We start from the raw sequence: 11,314 nt of genomic DNA on the forward strand, positions 1-11,314 counted from the left end.
CTATGCCTGCTTTTGGTGGCTGGCTTGCTGTACCCAGGGTTCCAAGGGTGTCATGGAATGTGGTACTGGGGATGGAACCTGGGTCTTTGTACTTGCCAGACAGGCACTTAGACTGCTGAGTTGTCTCTCCAGCCCAAAACTTGCTTTTATAAAAATATTATTCTCTTAATTCCAGTGAATACTTCTTACTCTTCATGTTATTTTGCCTGCTTCAGAAGGCAGTCAATATTTGCTTAAATATTATAACAGTGCATAGTCATTTTCAGCCCCAAATGTCATATTAGACTTAATTTTAAAGATATTTTATAGACACTTTGCTGTTCTAAACTTTATTGGTAAGGCTTTGAGTTGATATACATACTAAAAACCAGATAAATTGAGACACCTCAAGTGGTAACTTGCTTTTTAATATGTAGTTGCTGACAGAGTGTGAGCTGTAATCTAGGCTATCCATCCCCTGTTTAGGTAGTAGTCCTAATGGATTAGTTACAGGTTACCTAGGGTGAGTGAAACACTGCCTTCCATGTAATCAACATGCTTTAAGTGTTTCACATATCAGTTAATCCTTGATGCAGATATCACTGCTTATGTTAGGCTAGTGTCTTACAATATATCAGAGAACTAAAGGTGAACAGTGCACTGAGTTTGGGTTAGAAGAAGTAGATCTATTCCCTGTCCAGAAACACATCGTGTCCAACTAAAAAATTGGATTTCTTTTCATGCTAACCATCTTCTTACAGTTCTACAGTTCAACATATAAATGCAGTCATGGTAAACCTAGATGGCAAAGAAGGGATGATTTTCAGAGCCATACAGCATATTAAATGTTGGTTCTCAATTCTCTGGTAAAATGAGATTTATTCAAGTTTTACATAAGAATGAGACAGGGTCAGAATTTCATAAGACAAGTTGAATTAATGTAAAAGACTAAAGGGGTTAAGAGGTAGTGATAGAAAAGGATGGCAATTGCTTTTAAGAAGTACAGCGTGTAATAAATGAGTAAAACTGGTATCAAGAAACATTTGAGGAATAAAACAAAGAGGACTTACTCAAGTCCTTGTGGGAAATAAGAAATTAGAGATAAAGAGGCCCTGAAAACACTAAATCTGGGCTTTGCCTTTCACAAACGGAAAACTCTAGAAATTTAGCCCTACTCTGAATATGGAATAACATTGTTTTAGTTATGTGAACCCCGGCACTACAGTTTTAAGTTACTATAAATATACAATTTGAAATAATAACTAACTTAATTGTTGTTTCTGAGTTTTTCAGACTTTCTCCAAGATTGGCATTTCAGGAAGTGATTTGTAAGAACTCGCTGCAGTTAGAGCCTGATGTCGGTGGAGACACTGGAAAATACATCTATGTTAAATGGAATCAATGTAAATCTCTCTCTCTCTCTCTCTCTCTCTCTCTCTCTCTCTCTCTCTCTCTCTGTGTGTGTGTGTGTGTGTGTGTGTGTGTGTGTGTGTGTGTGTGGTAGAAGTAAAATCTAGAAATGCTTCATGAGTAATATACAACTTCTCAGTTTCATCTTTTGAGGGAAGCCTTCATGTTTAGTTTATATCTTTGTAAGACAAAGGAGCCCTGTCCTAGCTTCCATTCATTCAGTTCTAGGGAAGCCTGATAAAATGTTATTTTCCAAGTCATATTAATTTGGTAAATGTTCCATAACTTATAAGCTTGTTATTTGAAGAGAGACTTTTTAAATAACAAATGTTGCCTAGTCTATCCACTAATAAGAATTACAGGATAATGCAGGCCAGCTTAGCTTTGTGGCATCATTAGTGTGTGCACAAACTGTTCAGGAAGTGAGCTCCTATATAACCAGGACCTCCTACGAAGGTCCTGTGATCCAACCATGTCCCTCAACCCTCCTGTCAGATGGCAGGCCTCCAGAGCACTCAGTGACATCTGTAACCACCTTGGTTTCTAATATTTGTCTATAAGTGACAGGCAATTAATAATAAAATTACCCAGGATAATTTATTACCATTGTAATAATCAAACTGAACATTTATAACATGCTAAGTAGAAAAGTAAGTGTGTTACTACCTTGTTGCATACTCTACAGAGGAAGATATAGAGCATCTGCTTGCACAGTGTGCATTTTCTTTTTATTTTCCAGATTTTTTTTCTCAGATAATTAAATCCCTCATAGGAAAGATTGTTCAGTTATTTCAGATGCAATAACAACTACCAATTCTGCAGAAAGAATAAGCCTGTGTTTTACTGCAATTTCTGTTCACATCTTTATCATCAGAAGCAATTCAACAATTCCAAAAGAATTTGAAGAGATAAATTATTAGAACAGTTGTGGTAGATTAATTGGCATCTATTGAACCATTCTACCCAAATATCGGCAATTTTGCTGCTTTTGTCACCGCCAAAAAGGCACACCGAGAGTTTCATAACAGCTCTATTTCAAGGCATTACATTACTGTCTAGCCACATAGCATTTTCTAGGGCTTTTAATAGCCTGTGCTGTAATTAAATTTTGACACATTGCACTGCACAGTGTGTCTGAAACTGTAAGTTGTGTGGCTAATTGATAATTCATACCCTAATTGAGATAATGAAGCTGGTCATGGACATCAATGACATGGTCACCTAATTGGCTTCTTAATATGTGTTTAGTAGATGAGTGGAGAGTAAAGCCAGGGTGATGATGGTGCATTAAAGTTAATAGGGGAGGAAATAATGTGGATGAAAGGCATCAGAGTAATAGATGTATCTCCCAATTACTAAACCTCTGTAGTGCTTCAGGTCTTCAGAAGGGCATTCCAAGCATCCCACTCCCATGTACACTTCACAAGGTGCAGAGGAAGAGGTATAGACCCAGAAAATGATCCATAAATGTTGAAGACCCTGATAGAGGGATTAAAGGCTGGAGGGAGCAGCCTTTCAAAAATGTATGTGATAGGGACAAGGTATAGAGATTTGTAGCTTACACAATCAATTTTAAATAGCATCATGGCAGTAATGTTTCTGTATTGGTCTTTCCTTATGTAAAAAATGAAATGATACCCACTGCCTTCATTACGAAGTGTACTAATAATACAATGATAATAGTGATAACATTTAGAAAACAGTTTCTGCACACTAAACAATGAGCTTAGTACTTTAAATATGTTGTTCTTTAAATACTTACAAATCACTTCTGTAGAACAATTAATTTATAATTGAGACTATCAATGTAAGAGAAAGGTTTAGAGCAATGTTAAATAATTCATGTGTTTTCATAGATCTACAAACTGAGCCCTCACATTCAAATTATAATCTTTATTCCAAGCATCAAACATCTACCCCATATCATGATGCCTCCAACTTTAAGAATGTTTGTGAGCAAAGCACTAATTAAGGTAGCTAACAATACATACAGGAAGCAATTAAGCCAATTGGCTTAACATCATAGTAGCTATATACATTTAGCACTGTTAGACATGAATTACATTAGTTAAATCATAAAAACTATGTTCTTCTACACAAAGTACTGCAATTGTGAAATGCAAATGCCCTCTTCATATGATTGAGTGAAAATTATGGTGTTCAAATTTATTCTGACTATTACCGACTATTCTTTCTCATGATCACTAACGCCCTTAAAACTCAAATTTGGAAATTTCAAAATATTTTGATATTTCAAAATATCTAAATAAGGGCTGGAGAGACAGCTCAGTGGACTAAGTGCCTGTTTAGGCAAGCTCAGGGACTGAGATTTGATCCTCAGCACCAGATGTTGTGTCAGCCCCACACCTAGGCTCGCTGAGCCAGCTCCTGAGATGAGGCATGGGGGTGCATGCTTGTAATCCCAGCACTAGGGAGGCTGAGACAGGAGGATCACTATAAGTCCAGTCTGCATAGGGACACTCTGTACTAAATTTAAAAAAAAATTAAAAAAAAAAAACTGAATCAATGGCTTAGAGTTTGGGAAGCCAAGTCTTTTAATACTACATTCTTTTCTATCATTAAAATATTAAAAGTTAAAATAACATGATATACTTTTCTATCAACCAGGACATATATTCCTATCTTACTTGTAACATAATAATGTACTTAAGATCAAAGAAAAATCATATAAATTCACAGGAAACATGGAGAGATTGAGAGGTTGAGTGGATTTCAGGTTTTAAGAAATGCCTTGTTAAATTATTTTTGGTATTTTTGTAGACTCGATCCCACTTTGGAGCAACAGAATCTTTTCAAGAAAAGACAAACTGAAGGTGGGTAGTGAACCTAATTTCATGTAAGTCCATTGGACTAACTGTAAGCCTTATTCTTAAACACTTCACATCTGTTTAAAATGACTCTTGGAAATTTTCTCATATTCAGGAATTTTTTCTTCCATCAGTGTCCTATCTTTTCAGCCTTCATATCTCTGATCTCCCCATTCTGCCAGTAAATATTCAAACTTCATTTACTTTCTCACCATCTCAGTAGATGAATAGTACTCTTTCTTTCCATTATAGAGGGGGCTGGGGAGATAAAGGAGGTCGGGGAGATAGCTCAGTAGAATAAGTGCTTGCCTGGCAAGCACAAGGTCCTGAGTTCAATTCCCGATACTGCTAAATAAATAAACAAGACAGACATTATGGGCCAAACACATACCATACAACTTTAATGTCATCCCCTGCCCTCCTTGATGAAGGTAATTTCTTCATCATTTTTTCATCTTTTCTTATTTACTCATGTCTGCTTCCATCTGTTTAAAACTTTTAATCTATTGTGTCTCTTTTACTTTGTCATTCAGTGTATATTTGTCTCAAGATTTTTAGCCCCAACATATTCAAAACATTTTTTCTTGCCATAACCATATCTTCCTGGAAAGTAATGATGCTCTGTTTGCTACAATCACATAAACCCTTGAAGCTGTATCTCTGAATCTTCCTGGTGCATATTAAATAATTTCTAAAGAGCCGATCCTTGCTTGGTGTTCATAGTGTGACCCTGGCTTGGTTTCCCATCGCCTTGGGAGTGTCCCTTCATGATGCCTTTGTCCACCTCCTGTTCCTTACTCCTATTTTCTTCAGTTTAGTGATGCTAAACTCAGCCTTCCTCTTTCTACACAACCTTCTATGAAAGATCCGTAGTCTTTCCAGATTTTCTTCATTCAGTTATTAAAGATATGCCTATTGTTTTCTTCTTAGATACCTGACAATATTCCATATACTGGTTATAGGATGAATAATTAATAAAATATCTTTTTATGGTACTAATATTCTAGTCATTGCATACACACAATATACCAGAAAATGGTGAAGTATAGCTTTTCAGATGTTTATAGTTCTATTAGAGAAACAAGGCAGAACAGCAAGCTAAGAGTGCTACCGGGTGACGTCTAGAAAAGTGACACTTGAATACAATCTAATGAAATGAAGCCAATAACCATATATTTTAAGCAGAACAGTAATAACAAAACCCCTGAATCTGAAGTATGGGAGCAGACACAACTTGAAGGATGATGGCTTTATTTTGGCTTGTGGTTTAGAGGGTTCAGTCCATGTACGGTTGTCAGTAGGGAGGAAAGGCCTGAGAAATCTGCTTACCTCATGACAAACAGGAATATGAGAATCAATGGAGGATCCAGGGGAGAGATCTAATGCTCCAGATCTAACACTCCCAGTGAACCTGCCCTTTCTGACCAGACAAGTCTGGCACTATGTGAAGGCTCATACTCTAATCACTTTCTCCAAAACCCTACCTCTGAGAACTTGATGTTTTGTGTTGAATTATAGACAAACCATGACAGCATGTGCTGGCAGTAGAATAGAAACCACAATGACTGAGGGAAGGAAAGCAGGGAAAACAGCAGCACGGGTGTGTAGGAGGGACAGAAAAATCACAGGAGTTTTGTAGGGGACCTCGTTTGGAAGGGATTTCAGCTGCTCCTAGGCCCAAAATAGAACAAAACTTAAATATAATAAAAGTCTGGTTTTTTCTAGACAACTAAGCTTGGATCCTCCTGAAGACATGAGCTAGTTCTATGAAATGAGGACACCATAAAACTGAATAATTTTAGTTTTCATTCTTAACCTCCGTGCTCCCAAGTTCCTATCCCAAGCAGTGCCCTCTGTACCTTGCTACACATCTCTACAGCACCCCATGATAAGATCTAGAGGTGAAAGAAAATGTCTTTGGCGTGTAAGGATGACAAAGAAAGCTAATTGCATTAAATCCAAGAGCTGAGAAATAACACTGTACCTGCACATCCATATTATATGTTGAAAATTCAATTATAGAAGAAGAAGATAAACAATGAGAAATGGCTCTCTTTACAACCAAGGCACATAGCACACGGAATTTTGGGTTTTACTGTGGCCATGATTGAAAAGTAATTTAGAATAGTTTAAATAAAGAATGGTCTATATACATGTGTAAGTCAGGCTTTGAGAACAGATCTATGGATTTTGTGCTAAAATTGGAATTCAGCTATTTTTTAGACAGGTAAGATTTTGGCAAGGGAATAGCAGAATCAAGGAGAATGGCTTGGAAGTTATACTCTCTCATACTACTCAGGTATCTGTAAGTATCAAGCTTTAGTCTTTATATAATATCAGTTTTCTTGTTTCTGTTTTTTTTGTTTTTTTGTTTTTTTTTTTTTTTTCGCAGAATCAGGGATTGAATTCAGACACTTCCGCTTTCCATAATATCAGTTTTTGAATTTTAACTACTCTTTTTATGTAATACAATACATTAAATTTTCTAAATCTATATCCTGGGGCTGGGGAGACAGCTCAGTAGAATAAGTGCTTGCCTGGCAAGTACAAGGTCCTGAGTTAAATCCCCAGTTCCACAAAAATAAATAAATAAATGCATACATAAATAAATCTATATTCTGGCTGATGACTCAAATATCATTTATTCATAAGGTACTTGTGTCTACTTTTCACTAGTATTACATATGTCCCTATAAACCTATATTCTCCATCTGAACAGATCTAGAAAATAGGAACTTCATTACGTCTCATACATTCTATAATAGAGTAATTCATCAGGCAATTTATTTTTAATTAATAGGTCTTAAGAACACTTTTACATTTGCAGAAAAAAAATAGCCAGTAGTATACACAGTTAACTTGTCTTCCACACACAGTTTTTTATATTATTTTACATTCATGAGGTACAAGTTTATATTGAGTAAATTAATACTTATGCATTTTATTAAATATTTGGATTATTGTTAACTCCTATAAGGGATGGGTTTTGACAAATGGCCAATCTCAGATACACAATATTTTACTATTGTAAAATATTTTCAACTTCTCAAAAATCTATGCCTCACCTATCCATCCCTCCTCTACTCAAGTATTCCTGCTGTTGATCAATTAATGTTTTCCCAATTCTTTTCCTCAGAACAACATCATGTAGTTGGAATCATACAGTGTGTACATTTTAATAGACAGAGATTTTTTGCTAAGTAATATGCAGTTGGAGTTCTTTAAATCAATGAATGACATTCTATTTGACAGAAATTTCGCTGTACTTAAGTCAGGTGCCCAGGGAAGAAGAGAGGATGTGCATGTGTTTGTAAGAAGAGAGAGGATAAAAAGCTGAAGTTTAAGGGATTGGGTCAGGGATGGTGGGCACCACACAGTTCCAGATCTGTTGCTGGTACCTTGACAGGATGGAGACTGACGGTTTCTGGTAGAAGTTTCTCTACTTCCAGGGAAGTAAGCCAATAAAGACCTCTAGAAGATTGCTAAGCCTCACTTATGTGATGGGGAACAATCTGCAGCAGTCAAAATTTCATGATTTAAATGTAAGTGTCATCTTCAAAAAGAATCATTGGAGAACCATCTGGAATATTTTTGATCAGATAGGTAGGGATAGTGGTATATCCCATTTGACACACAAAATTAGCCATTGCAAACTGGTGATCATTAGACTGTAAAGGATGCCTTGGTTGCTTCCAGGTTGAAAAGACAATGGGCAAGAGTGATATAAAGATTATTGGGCATGAATTTGTGTTAACGATTTCCAATTCAACTAAATAATTTGCCAAAAAATAGTTGCCAAATCATACTGTAGGAATAATTCAGCGTTCTCCTCCTATAAATTTTTCTAAATCCATATACACTCACCTCATATTCCAATTGCTCTTGGACTGCCAAGATATGTTTGTATCTCTGCATCTAAACAAGGCATTGACATTTTCTATTTTTGTGATTACATGCACCTTATGAATAAAGGCAAGCTTTCATTCAAATTTGTTTCTGGTGCATTTACCACATTGATGGGAATACTTTGAATACTCAGTAAAAGCTTATTGAGTGAAAAAATAGATCAGACAAATGACAAAGGTGCAATCTTTTTATTCATGGACTAGCAGAATTTCATCTACATGAGAGAACTCCTATTAAAGAAACACTTTTCAAAGATTGTCTCCAAGGATGAATACCATTCACATTTTGAGCAGCTGTCCACCTCTTTGGACTTCTCAGGCTTGCGGCTCACTTCTTTCTTTTTCTGTATTAACCATGGGAATTTGTCTCCTGCCACACTTCCGTATTTAGTCAAGATTCAACCTTCTTCACAAATGATTGTATTTTAATGAGTGCCTGCTCAAACAACACACATAGACATCTGACTTTAAAAATTTTGCATTTATTTTTAACTACATCTTGACTCTCTTCTAAAAACTTACTCGTTTTTCCCTCTGGTTTTCTTTATACCTTCTGAAGAGGCATGATAATAAAAAATTTACTTCACAATATCATATAAAATGGCTTCATGTTCATATAAATTAACCCATTATTTACCACTCAAATAAATTAATTGTTTTTCTTGTCCTATGATTGTTGGCTCACTTGAGCATTTATTTAAATGGGTTTGTCTGTATAAAATTCAGTGTAATTTAATATACACTACAAAAAGACAAAAATACACACCACAAAATATTTATTTCAGCATTTCCAAAGCTTTTCAGTGCAAAATATTCCAAGGAAATTCTTATTGCTATTTTGAGCCAGTTTTTGGAGGAGGAGTACAAGTTTCAAATCATCTGATATTATTTTTATTTTCAAAACAAAATTTTGTTGATTTTCAAAACAAATTTTCATTTTATTTGACCCACTATCTTATCAAAACATTTACACACCTACAACAAATAAGAATAGCCTTTGCCTTCTATTTCACAGAATAAATATACCAGAAGGCATTTTTTTTCATGTATGTATTTGGCACAGGGTCTCACTAGACAGTTCGAACTCATGGTGATGTTTTCAGTCTTCCCAGCACTTGGATTTCAGGTGTGTGCCATCATGCCTGGACTTGGTCGCTGGCTCAGTGTGCCCCAGGGGCAGGGCTGGCATGGAGTATGGGACCAGGTATAGAACCCTGGTTCTTGTGCTTGCCAAAGCAGGTGCTTAGTTAACTGAGCTATCTTGCTGACTCAGAATGCTTTTACAAAGTAACTACAATTATTTTTTAAAATTCCCAATTTAATGAGGTGGAATGATCATCTTGATTTATTATTACTACTGTTGATTTCTGGCTCTGTGACCCACAGAATCTAATTACAAAATCCGATTTCATTAAGTAGTGATTTCATTTTTCTACCAAAGAGTTCAATAAGGCAGGAAATCAGCATCACCTTTGTCTTATGTCTGAGACAGAACTCTCAGAGAAAACTTAACGATGATTCTGTGAATTCAAAAATAATACAGCATATATATGTGTATATATATATTATATATATGCATTTCTTTATGTATGGTTATGCAAACTTTTAAGGACATGGTTATACATACCTACACATGCATATAAATTATTGCTACTTAGACTCTACTATTCATATATTTTTGTAATAATTATTACTGTGATAAATTACTAATCAATATAATTATTTATGGAAATATAAGTAAATATTTATTGGCATATATACATCTACAGAAGTAAGCATGTGTATACATTCATATATTTAAAATTAAATAGTTCTAATGTTGCTTCAGATATTGTATTTCTGTGTATTTTATGCCTAGGGACATCATTTTACCTCTATTTTTTTTATGAAACAGTTGGTTTATAAACTGTAAAATATGATATTTTAGTTTGGGGAAAAACATTCAGAATTGAAGCTCTTAGACATGAAAATATACACAGTGATGACATATAATCACAGCACTATTTCATTTAGTGGGTAAAACCCTTGAGATAAGGGCATTTTAGACACATAATGTAATGTAAACTCAATAAAATACTTTCTATATAGAGTTTTTGCTTATAAAATTTCAAAAGTATTTTTAAAGTATTCCATTAAAGGGAGATTATGTTAAGTAAATCTGTAAGCATACATATTTATAAACAATATTAAGACCTTATTTCTAAAATAAGTCATTTAATAACATTCTTGGAAGAAATATAAACCTCGAAGGAACACGGGTATAAAGGTACATGCTACTAAAAATGCACATATTTTAAATCTCAGAGGAATTAAATCTTCTAGAAAAGTTTGCTTTAAATTAGATTTACCAGATATACTCAAATTAATTAAAATTATCTATTAAGGAACAGCCTGCTGGATTGAATATGCAATTGAGTGAAGTCAATTCCTTAAAGTATGTGGACAGAAACACTTCATTTAGGATTTGGAATGCAGCTCATTCTTATAGCATGTGCAAACCCATGGACTCAATCTGCAGCAAGAGAAAGGAGGAGAGAGGGAGAAAGACAGTCAGCTGTCACTGAGAATAACTGATACAGAATATTTTATTACATACTTACAAAGTATTTGAGAAATATGTTGCTAAGAAAGAGTTGCATATTGATTTAGAGACTAGGATATTAATACTAAATCACACTACAGTTTTCATTTAGACAGTACATGATAATGAGATAGAGAGAAACAACCTATGGCTAAGAAAGACAACTAAGGGAAGCTTTGATGGGATATTAATTTTCCCATTTTTAATGATCCTGAAAAATAGGACTTCAAATGTAAAAGGAATTGAGATGGAGCTTCATGGAAAAAGGCACCGTATGAAGTAGAATTCTGTTTTACTACTTAGTAGTTTTCCTATAAGAATCACATTAATGGAACCATTTTCAGACTAGAGATTTATTTTAGCTACCTGAAACTTTCGGGAGCATATACAGATTGCAAGCTGTAAGAGCCTGCAAGGAGTCTCAGGGGCTTGGATTCAATCCCCAGGCCTGCCATGCCTGCCCTGCCTCCGGGCGTGCTGAGATGGAGATTGAAACTGGGTGTGGTGGCACTTGCCTATAATTCCAGCTCTTGGGAGGCTGTAAACAGGCAGATCACTATGAGTCTGATCTAGTTCAAGGTGAAATAAATACACCATGAACCCCAATATGG

The sequence above is a fragment of the Octodon degus genome, unplaced genomic scaffold (assembly GCF_000260255.1).
Source record: "Octodon degus isolate 3935 unplaced genomic scaffold, OctDeg1.0 scaffold00018, whole genome shotgun sequence".
NCBI classification, from domain to species: Eukaryota; Metazoa; Chordata; class Mammalia; order Rodentia; family Octodontidae; genus Octodon; species Octodon degus.